Source organism: Rhea pennata, chromosome 5, assembly GCF_028389875.1.
Source record: "Rhea pennata isolate bPtePen1 chromosome 5, bPtePen1.pri, whole genome shotgun sequence".
Lineage (NCBI taxonomy): Eukaryota > Metazoa > Chordata > Aves > Rheiformes > Rheidae > Rhea > Rhea pennata.
In genome coordinates this window covers 16,016,735-16,029,207 of record NC_084667.1, presented here as the reverse complement: position 1 = coordinate 16,029,207, position 12,473 = coordinate 16,016,735, and the positions used below count along the sequence as shown (strand labels likewise).

The 12,473-nt window shown below is 39.8% G+C and overlaps 1 pseudogene; it reads right to left on the bottom strand.

Annotated features, from left to right (window-relative positions):
• LOC134140712 (cytosolic phospholipase A2 epsilon-like) overlaps positions 1–12,473 on the bottom strand; it is a 47,395-nt pseudogene that overhangs the window by 26,785 nt on the left and 8,137 nt on the right.

The following is a 12,473-nucleotide window of genomic DNA, read 5'->3' as shown; positions in this document are numbered from 1 at the left end:
AATTGCAATGCAACTCAGTGTGGCTGGGCATCATTTGCAATTTCATGCCATGCCAGGCCCATATATCAGCACATGATGTTGCAATTTCATTCCCTAATGAATGACACGACATCGCCCTGCAGGGATGCTGAGATGTCATAACTCTCAGTCCCTCTGGAACTCAGCACGAAGTGGCAGGGCAGCCTCCCCCGTTTCTTAACTTCTTCTGATTCAGTTGCATTTGTGTGATGATAACATTGTTCATCTCTTCAAACTAAATATTCACAGACTGTTTAGTCTTCAAACTAAACATTCACAGCTGAATCTAAAATTTCAGAATTGCATCTAGCTATTTGCTGCAGTGTGAGAGTATAGTCCTGTGACATGTTCCTACAATAAACCATCACACACTGAAATCACTCATCTCCATCACATATAAAATTACAGCATTGAAAACAAACCGTGTAAGAAAAACAAGTCTTGTAAGAACGATGAATGTAAATAACTATGTAAAAACTATTACTGCAGCTCATAATAAGAAAAAGAAAAAAAAATCATTTATTTCAGTGAACTCCTCTCTACCTAGACAGACAGGTTCCCCTTGAATCCTAGTTTACTATGGCTTACCTAAGAGGAGGAGGAGAGTCACTCCCATTACTCAATCATCAAACACAGTCTTCAGGGATATTTTTTCCCTCATCAACATAGTAGAAGGCAAACAGTATTAATAGTTACCTCCAACTACCATCTATCTGAAAGCCTGTTTGAACTGAGCACTGTCCTTTACAGGTAACCAGATGCGACACTCATAGATAGGAGCAATACCAATCTCCACAGCTTGCTTGTGGAAATAACAAAGGATCTATCTTGGATCTACTATGTGTTATCAGTAATGTCCTTCGCCAGAACAGACCGTGTCCCTGCATGAATTTGCCCTTCACCCCGTCCAGTCATTTAAGCCAGGCATTACAGTTGGGTTGGCTCCCTGGGCCACAGACTTGGCGGGTACAGTATCTGCCTCAGTCACAGAGGAAAGATTTCCTGCCTGAGCTAGGCTTTGCCTACCGCACCACTGGCACCACTTGCACTCCTAGAGTAGAAGTATCCATGAGTATCACACTTGTTCAGTAGTAACAAAAGAGAATTTGATGGGAAGTGAAAGACAAAAATTCCCACTGAGTTCTTCCAGGAAGTCAATGATTGCTCAGTGCTCTGTCATATGTTTTTAGATAAAATGACCAATATGAAACAGAAATGCACATAACACATTTATACATGTGTTCTCCCTAGTTGCTGTGCATTGTATTATTTTCCTTAGCAAAAATAATCCCTATTGTCTTTGGAGAGCCACTCTAATCTATAAACACTCTGACTCCAGATGCATCATTCCTGAACTGATGCACGTCTTCTGAATACACAGAATGACAGTATCCTCAAAATAATTTCTCAAGCTGGGAGAGGAGAAGAGCCCTCTCCTCCTTTATAATTATACAAAATCAATCCTCATCCAAAGGTTTCCCAAAAACAAAAGGAAGGATAAAGGGAGTATGAGTTCTTTGACCCTCCAGCTCAAACAAACAGGTATCCTTTTACAGCTGAGCCAGCTAACAGTGGCCTTCAGCACTTTATACCACTTGGAGCACACCACACTCCATGCCAGATTCTACATGAACGATTTCTATAGCTGGAGACCATACCCAGTAAGTACGGTCACAGTCACTTTTCAAACTCCCGAGATTTCACCTAGGCTTACCTCAGCTCTGACAGCTGCATCATGGAGATCCTCCTACCTAAAACCTCTTAAACTGATAGAACAATACCCAGCAGAGAAGCGGCTGTCTCTGGGAAGAAAGCCCAGTCAATCTGAAACTCATTCCAAATAATTTCTTACTAGGACACATAGCTCAAATTCATCTCTGCAATTCAGGCTGTTGCAAACACTCGGTTCTAGTTAGGTTAAGCATGTAAAGCCAGACCAGACACACCCCCCTCTTCACCTGTGTTGTGTTACTGAGCTATAAAGTGCTCTGCAGCAGGAAAGGTCAGCTCTTGCTATGTCTTATCAGCTGATATCCAAGTTAGCCACCATGGTTTCAGATAATCATATGTTTCAGAGACCTCTTTATTTAGGTTTTGGGCATTATGCAATATCCAGTAAACAAGAGAGTTTTGGTCTTTCAGTTTGTATTGAATCGTAGATCCATGTTGGAGATATAGATTTCCACTACATGGTTCCCTGGGTTCATGACCAGTGACCTCTGGCAGTCTCCAGGCCCTTGTAGACCAGCAGGGAGGTCACATCACTCCAGGACTTTGTCACTCACATTCCCTGAGGCCCTGAGAGAGATCTACTTCCCCTCACAGTGTCATGCAGTTCTTCCCCTCTCTTGGTGCTACAGCTTTAGACATGCTGGATGAGGCAGATGCAGCCATTAATCATGTATTTGTTCATGGGGATGGGGTAGGACGGACTTTAGACCCTGCCATAACATAGTGAATAAATGCTAATGGCAGTGAAGGCAGACTAGGCTGGGTGCAACCTTGCGTAGCCACAGAGTCACTCATATCTTTAGGGAGAGCAGTTTTAAAGTATGACAGAATGTATTCCACCACGCTCTTCCTCTCCCTTGGCCTGGCTCCTTCCTCTTCCTTTCTGGAAAACAGATGCACTGGAGGAGGTGTTAACAGCAAGGAAAAAAGCTAAATGCACCATTTCTGCTGCTGCTTCAGTCTGGCCAGATATTCCTCCTATGCAGAGGAAATTATCTGGGGAGAAGTTAAGCCATCAATGGAGCCAGGGAACAAGAGCTTTTATAAAAGCTTCTGGCACTCATGTGAAACATCTGCCTTTTCCATGCTCGCTGAGGTGAAATATTTCTGGTGGCTTTCCTCACTGCCTCTCCCTGCAGGCAGATTGAGTGTCCACTCTGCCTCCTCACCTCCGCTGGGCAGGAGGTGCAGGTGAAGTTCTCTTCCCCCACACATGAATAATCCCTCCCAAATCACTCTTCCTTCTGCCCAAGACTGCATAGAGTCTTGGGAATAAGGAGAAGATACCACTGCAAAACAGGCACCAAGCTATGAAAGTCCCATAAACTTCACCTGAATTGCTTGCATACTGGTATTCGCACCACTTCCCCAGTGTAACTGTGCACATGAGTTAGTGTGTGGTGATGACACTCATCACCTGCGAGACAGTAGGACAAGTAAAAGAGATCTTATTGTAATGCCTCTCTAGTGCCCCCATAAAATTAGGGGGTACTGTAAACTCATGTTTGTTTCTGACCTATTATTGCAGATTAGCATAAAGGTCAGCTAGGAGTAGAGTGAAAATTAATTAGATCAGGTTTGTAAATAGCATTTGCATAATAAAGATGAGCTAGAAACCAGTTGTATGAAGTACCAGGCCAATGTCAGAGCTGAACATTACTTAAGTACAGCAGAGCCTACCAAAGCAGTAGCATGACAGTAGGCATATAAAATGAGCTAACTGATGTACTGAGCAGGAGATGGATTTTTTTTGTTGTTTTAATTTTTTTCTTTGTTTGTAAGCAGGAGCAATCATTACTAAACTCCACCAGCATGAGTTGTCTGCAGGCAAAGGTGTGGCGTTAGGTTTCAGGATAAGATGGGACTTCATCCGAGGATTGCAAAACACCTGTCCCACAACTCTTGAGATACGTATTTAAAAAAACACCCAGGATCACGCTGAGTGCGAACTGTAGTGAGGAATGTCAGTGGAAGTGCATAGAAAGCAGCATATCCTAAAGCCAGGATTTAGCAAGTAAGTTAAGGAAAAATATAAAGAATCCAATGGCTAAAGCACTTGCAATGAACTGAGAAAAATCAGGGAAAGAGGAAGCTTGTTTCATCAAGCAGAGGTGGACAGGAACTTGAGCAAGTTGGTAACTGTGCATACTTAGAAGCACGGGAAGCATGCACAGTGGTAGAGAAAGGAAGTCACAGAAGCTGCTGCACTTGGCAGCTGCAGTAAGGTGATTTGTTCCTGGATTTGGTACTTGAAAGAGGAAAACCTAGGGAAATCTGAAATAAATCATTACCTCTTTATCTGCCTCCCACTGATACCTCACCATCTGATAGCACAGGCATCAGCTGCTAATACTCAGCTTTAGAGGAGAAAAAAATCATATTGGCAAGACCTACAATTGAGGCTAGGTAAATTACATCATTTTAAAATTCTCATCAGCATGGTAGTATGTGTAGCTATTTTAGTTTTCTGATATTGGAAATCCGTTCTAATGTTAAAAAAATTAAAAACACTACTGTCAGTGCAAAAGCAAGTACTCAAAAATCAGAAGATTTCTGCGGGCATTGTACTGAAGTATTAAAATCAAGTGATCACCTCCTGTTTTTCCTGCAAGACTCCAACCTCTTTCAGAGCACAGGATGGGTGCTGCTCAATCAACAAAAAGCTATTTAATATTACTTTATCCTCCTTGTTCAATGGCATGCTGGCTTACAGTGCTCTGTTACGGTGGGACTTCCTTAGGAAACAGACTCAATGCCACAGAGTAGCTGGAGAACTGCTGATGGAAGAGACAGAAAGAGATCCTCTTTTTCATCTACTGATCTCCAGAACTTGTTTACTGTTAATGTATATAACATCTTTTTTGTGTCTTGGGTCTTTGGTGGCAAAAAGGAGTCCAAAGATATTTCCCATTGTTTCTAAGAATTGCTTCCCATTTTAAATTAGGATCCCTCTGCTTATAATATCAGATTATCCCTTTCAAAAGGAATACATAATCTTGGTAGACAAAACAGACAAAATGTGGGAAAAGTTATTTTGTTATTGATGTTTAATAGACAGTAGAGCAGAGGCACGGAGTGTTCAGAAGACTTGTCTAAAATCATGCAAGAAGCCTATTGGCAGAGCTAGAAACGTGTGTTAACGTATCTTGAAACCCAGTTCAATGAAGTACATTTTGATGCTGAGAATCAACAGGACAGCTTCTAACAGCTCTGAAACCTCTGCAACTCATTATGCAAGATTTTCTCTGAAATCCCAGTGGCCTCAGGATGGAGGACAGGGTCACAACAGTAAAACTATTTTGTCAGGACACAGCACTATTCTACTTCATGTAATCCCTTTGCATAATCAAGGAATGATGGTTCTTATCTTGTCGTTCAACCTCCAATCTAGATCAAAGCTGATATTAAAAGAAAATAAATCAGCACTTCAAATGAATCATCTTGGGCATGTATATAGTGTTTCATAGCTGTGAAACACTACAGAAATGAATTTGACCTTCTTTACCACCCTATGATACTTTTTCTATTCTCTGAAACCCAGTATTATAAACCTGTGAATGGAACACTTCTCTTCATTACAATGAAGACATCCATGACTTAAAACCCCAAAAGGAGTTTTACAAAGAGATGGTGATAAATTTTGCTTGCAGAATATTGTTCCATCAGAAGATGCAGATAGAAGCTAATGGTAGTGTTCTGTCCGAATACTAATGGTAGTATTTTGGCTAAAAATGTTACCTTCTTTTAATTATCCAATGGAATTTAGGTAGCTTTCTTGGAGAGTACAAGAAGGCATCCTGCCTAGCCTGCCTCAAAGTCTGTCCAATGACCTGCTGCCTCATGCAAAGGTGCATCCTTGGAGCAGGGATTTGTAAGGATCCTGTCTGCCTGTTGCCTACCAAGGAGTCCAGTCTATTGGGTACTCAGGCCAAAGTAACATGGAACAGAGCTGTCTGGTCGCTGGGAGCATGGAGAGCCTCATCTTACTTATTTGGAAAAGTTGCGCCCATCATAGATGTTTTCTTAGTTTCTAGCTTCAAAGAATATACTAAGACAGTCTGAGAGAGTCCTTGCCATGTGATGTACAGCCTATTCATCTGACAGCTTTGGTGACGGCACCAAATCGTATTTTGGAGTACCATAGCTAACAGCAAAAGTAAATGACCTTTCACTGTGGTGAATGCTCAGACAATACTAAAAAATACTAAGAAATGGGAACACAATGGAGAGACGTAAGAAGTTATAGGAGATATTGGGCAGTGGAGAGGTTGTGGTGTTAGTGAACTCCAGCACAATCTCCCAAAACGGAAAAAACTGCACAGTAAGGGGAGAAAGAACAGTATGGCAAAGGAAAATGCAAAACTGTAGTTATTAGTGACCTGGTGGAAAGGCAGGAGAAACTTCTCCAGAAAAAGCCCATGCGGAACTGGAGCATCAATTAAGGACTATTCAATATCACATATTTTCAGAACAGTTTGTATGTAAGCTATTATATAATATAATTGATGCATAAGGATTTCAGCCCTGCATTCCCTCTATTTGTTATAGACAAGAGATAGCTGTAGATACCTGGTTATTAAAACCAATTTAAGCTATTTTCACACCACTGAAATAGACAACATGTTAGAAAACTAAGGTATAATTCTGTGCTTTGCTGAGTGATAATAGCATTTAAGTTTCAATCAATACACTACCTGTCATTGACACATTGCTGAATTCTTAAAAAATTAACTCTGAAACTGAATATGGATATTCTGAGGCAGAACTTGCTTAGATTGTGAATTCTTAGCAAAAATGATTTCTATGTTTTGTATTTGTGCAGTGGCTAGAACAAGCAGGGTCTGATCCAGTAATTTTAGAACTGTATGTCATTAAGAAAAATCTGGTACTTACAAAAATCTGCCCGATGAGCATTTCTCATCTTTATGATTCTTACGGTGAGTAGGTAGTAAGGTGACATTTCTTTTTGCTGAAAAATAACAAAGGAGATGTGCATAAGCTTTAAAGGTTAGGATATATGTATTTATTTTAATGATAACCAACACTGAAAGGAACCCAGGTTCTGCTGAAAGTATCTCTTTTGATGCACATCACAGAAGAAATACAATCAATCAGCACCAAAATGCATTTTCTCTGCAAACTCAATCAACTGCCAAAGCTTGCAATCACCTAAAAATATAGGAGAAAGTGGAGAAGGAAAGGGAAGATAGGAAAATGGAGACAGAGGGTAAATACAGCTGAGAAAGTTCAGTTAGCCAGCTCCATCAAATCATCTAAGATACAAGTGGCCACTTGATCCAACATGACAACACAGAATTCAGTGAATCCACAGATCAGAGATAATCTGATTTGGATTGATTATTGACCAATGGTCAGTGCCATGCTGAAGGCCTGCACAAAATATATGCTTTTAATGGAATTCTTGCATAAATATAGGAAAAAAATGTAAGAGGGACCTTTTGAGGTTTTCTTGCTTGCTTTTGAAAGGTAGAATCGGCATAATGATTGCGGTGTGGGATGTCTGAGGATGAGTTCTTACTCCTTAGGACGTATCTGATCGTTAGATATGTGAGCAGGATACACGGTTTTGACTACAATCCATCTCAAAGAAGGAAATCTTAAATCTGCTATAGAAAATGTCAGGCCTGATCAGCTGGGTCTGTAGAAGTTGTGCCAGCCATATGTGCTGTAGGGGGGTTACATCTTTAGAGAATATATCCATCGCTTGGCATCAGCGATTAAAGCATCAGCAGAAAGATGGAGAAAATAGGCAAAACTTTCTGTAGTTGGGGCATGTGTGGCTATGTGGAGTCCCTGATTGTGGGAACAGCTACGCAAGAATAATTAAAATATTTTAGTCAATTAGTAAGAAAAGTTTACAGAAAGGAAAGAGGGTTGCATCACGCTTGTACACAACAGATTGAGTGAAAAGGATAAATCAGCACTGGGGAGGGCTGCTGGTAGAGCTTCATAGCTTGGCAATAGAAATAGAAGGAGAGATTTCAAAAAGAACTGTATTGAGTAGTAAATTCAGAGTCCAAAGCTGATGCGTAGTTATAATAGGAATAGCTCATTAAACAGGTTAAAATTTATTAATAAAAAAGAAAGTGACCTTTAGAGAAGGATACAGGTTCCTGAATCTCGGTGATTTTTTTTAAGGACTTCTGAGTAAACTGATTGTTCTTAGTAATTTCACCTGACAAAATAAATAAAAAAAATGAGGAGGAAGCAGAAGAGGAAAGAGAAAAAAAGCTGTTGTCAAAGCTAATGGCCAAAAATTTGGAAAAACTATCTGAAGTGGAGGAGTGTTAGTGGATGATGTATTAGATAAAAATGAACCAATACATTAAGTAACCATAAAGCTTTGTACATAAGCTCTATGTTATAATCAGCAATCATAATTCCAAAATATTTTTGACAACTTGGCTAATTAAAATTTTGGTACTTTTTACTGTGAGGTACAGAAACACATCCAAAACAGTAAGACGTCTATTCGGTGCTGAATAAACACATTCTCTTGATCATGCTACAAGGAGTAGAAGATACATTTGCATTTTAATGAGCTTCTGGATGTATACCAGCACGAAGTAGGAAACTAACAGTTGTTGTGTAAAGTTTGAGGTAGGGTGGAGAATATTTTGTTTATTTATATTTTATTTTAAAGTGTTTTAAACTAGGGAGGTAGGACCTATGCATTATTAGGATCTGGGCTGAGCCACCTCAAAGCTATTGCTTAGCCATGATGGTAACCAGCTCCTTTTTCATCAGAAAGGCATACCTTTATGCCTGCTTAGCTGTTTCTGTTTTGCTTTGTTTTTAAAGAAACCTACAAATCCATTGGGCTTGTCTTTTTATTTCCATGATTTTTTCAAAAGTAGACCTCAAATTAAAAAAAAAAAAAAGTTTCAGCAGAAGCTGAAGCATTCGGTGGATGTTCTCTTAGCCTTATTTAGTGTAAGCTTGTGGCATGATTCTGTCAATCAACATTTTGGAACCTATGTTTCTAAGACTGAGTCTCTCATAAACTACCATGACTTTTTAAAAAGTAGAATGACAGAAGTAGAAACCAGTGCAGATTCTGTGAGGATGCGTCTACATTAAGCATCAGTCATATGCTCGTTCCTGAGGGCCATGAGCACTTCATTGCAGCAGATTGGAAAACAGAGGTTCTGAGAAAAATACTCCACAAGGATGTCGTATTTCGCATGCAAATAAAAGCAAACTGATAAGAGAACTACAATGTGGAAGGGCTGTGTTAGGAAATAAATACACAACATACAAAGTTGTGGAGAACAACTAAAATACCGTGTGGATCACAGTGTGTCAAAGATGATGCAAGGATTCAAATACCGCCGTTTGTGTGGAATTGTGGAGAGAATGCAAAAGTGGATTTGTGGTGTCGCAGGAGGATGGCCCTGTGCGAAGGGAAGGAGTTCGTTTACATTTTAAGAGCTTGCTAAGGGAATGATAGTGCACAGTATGAGATCATCTACAATGTGCAGATTAGAAATCGTTTTGAAGAAGGAGAATTACTTCTCGCCTCCAGGAGGAGAGTTCAGAGTGGGTACTGAGTAAGAGAAGAGCCAATGAACTCTGCACGGACACACGGCGTGCCACAAGGCGGGCGGCCTCCATCAGGGAAAATCTCAGAGTGCTGGCTGAGAAATCTGAGTGCTGTAAGATGACAGCGCATCAGATATGTCAGCCAGAGGCTACCCAGCAAACAATTATGGAACAAATACCATGAAAAAGATTGGAGGGGGAGAGAATATTGAAGGAATTAACAGGAAAGGTGAAAGACGTTGCTGTGCACCTGGGAGGTGCGTTCAGTAAGCGCGACTGGCGCATTCTTGCTGGACGAGCAGCCAAACAAACGAAGGGAAGGAAGAAGGGAGACTCAGCTTCCCTCAGCCTGACTCTGCTCACTCAGTGAGCACGGCTTTTCAGCAAAATTCCTTCCAGTGCTAGCCTGCTCACCAAAATTATGATTACTCTAAATTTAAAGGAATAATATTATTAGTCTTATCTCTATGTTCTCAGCATTTCTACTAGTTAAAAGAGCATTTTCCTAGCACTCAGAACCGGTCTGTAACCTGATCTGCCTTTATGTTCTCTCAGTACAACACTTAGAAGGCCAAAGCAAGGCTCTTCGGTGGAAAAAAAAAGAAATAAAATAAAAAAAAATAAAAGCAAATCAGTTCCGGAATACACCTTTGTCCCCTCTTCACGGTGTCAAGGGGGAGTTCCCCCCTTCACTCAGTGACAGTTCCTCCTCATCGTAACTGGAGACAGCATTGCCTTTGGAGGGCTTCGCCAGCTCTGTATTAAGCGAATCTCGGAGACAAATGAAAATGAGACCTAACCTCTTTAGAGAAGGCAGTTAATGAAAAAGTATTCCATATAGCACTTTCCTGCTAGCCAAATGGCAGACACGAAAGCCACTCCAGAAAATTCTATGAGCAAAATAACATTTTCTTATAACTGAAGGTCAAGTCCCTGGCTTTATCAATGGAAATAACTTAATTAATCCTCCTTTTCCTCTAGTCTCATTATTTCATTACAGTAACATATTGAGCAAAGCTAAAAGCTAACAAATTAAAAAGCAACAATGTGTTGCTGCTGCTGCTGATGATCTGTATTACATCCCAAAAAAATCATTAATTCAGAGATTAAATAATGTAACTAACTACTTGCAAGAGATTATTATCATAGTTTCTTTCAGCAGAACATTTTCATTCGTTACTGAGTCAGGAAAAACTCCTGGTACCATCCTGCAAGTATTGTTACCAAAACATGAGGATCCACAGTACATCATGTTTTTTCCACAGGTGGGCAAAGCCTGAAGAGTGTGGTTTGTTCTCACTGCAGACTTGCAGTCCTCTCTGGCAACGAGATAAATCTATGCTCTGAGCCTCTGAACTCATCCCTGCAATGGCAGGGCGACTGGCAAACTGAGTAGCCCTCTTTAAAGGCTCATTTTTACTCCTGCAAAATATAAGCCTGCATGTCACTGTTCAGTTCCAGGTATTTTTTAAGGGGGAAGGGTGACAGGTGGCTTGGTCCTAGTGCCACAACTTTTCTAGTTTTTCAGGAAACCAGTAAAGATGAGATGTGCTCGATATTGCTTACTTAAGTTCAAAGCTGATGGAGCTCCTGCTAGTGCTCCTCTGGTTTCTGATGTCCTGTCCAGCAGAATACTTTGATGAGCCCCTCCAACCTCTGCTCACGCTACTTGAGATTATGTTTGCCTGTTTCCTGCTCTTTACATTACTGCACACAAATGTTCAATACATCCACAGCTGATGAGCCAAAGGCTAGGTTTTTAAGCTGATAATTTATCAAGAAAAAATGCCACAGTTTTTTGCATATATGAAAATTACAAATTACACTGTTGGTGTCTGAGAAATGCAATGCACCAACAGATAATTTCCAGTAATAAATTTACTAGATTTAATGTAATTATGGGGAGCTTATTCACAACCATTTATGACATTCATTTATTATGTTTCATCTTCCCTGTATTCATGTCTAATATGCTAAAAAGCAAACTGTCAACTCAAGACTTCCAGATTCAGTCAGAGAGATGCTCAGTGGAAACTCTCATCCATTTTAAAATCTGAAGGAGGTTTCATAACATTTATGCATTACCTGAAAATAAAGCAGTGAGGGATATTTGGCTTTCCACTGTAGATAGATGAGACAGCTATTACTATTTTAGAGTCTTAGTAAATTCCATGCAGCAGCCTCTGGGCATGTTTTTCTAAAACCAACCCAGTAACAATTTAGTTTATCACACAATTATGCAAAGTCTGCTTAGAAATCAAACAGAAACAAATATTCTGGTAAATATTTAAGCACTGGCATTAAGGAGAGCTCTGCACCTCCTTACTCATTCTGGGCCTTGGACTCAAGAGCTGCTATAAGTGTCTTATCCTTTATAAAACCTCTCTACTCATGATTATCCTCCTGTGGATGGCAAGCTGTGGCAAGCAAAAATCAAGGATTGTTCAAAGCCATCCAGAAATTGGCCAGCTCACACAAGTCCGTGCCTTTAATGCCAGTTTTCTATCAGGCTTTATTACAGAAGAGAGAAAGCAGATGTTCAAAATGCAGGAGGCAAATAAAGAATGACTGAGAACATCTTGGTTGTTAAACACTTGAGGATAGCCAGGCAGAATTTCTGGAAGCTGATTTGCTAAGGAAAAAATTAGTACAAGAAGAAAAAATTAAAGCAATGGAAAGAGTCCCATATGCCCATATTCAGGTGCTTTCGACCACCTGATTTTTTATATCGTTTTACATGCATTCAAAAGCATATGCTAGACTCTATCAATCTTTATATACATATAGATGTATTAGTGGTTAAAAAAAACGGATGATTTTGGCCATAGATGTTTTAAAGCAAGAAAGAAGTTCAATAGGGATTTTTGTAAATGATTACAAGAGATACACAACGTACATTTTGTAAATGAAGAGATTCAGTAGGATTTTGAACACCTACATGCCATGTCAGCACCGGTCATGCATCAAATTTCACACCTCACTGATAATTTGTCATCATTTTTTCTGCTCTAATTTCCACCTGTAGGAGCTGTCAGGGTAGTATTAACAAGAATGCTTTCAATTGTTTTGACAAGTGTGTAATATAAATAAAGAAACAAAGTGATATTTGTCATTTTCTATAGATTTTGAACACTTATTACAAACACAAAATTAAACATTGA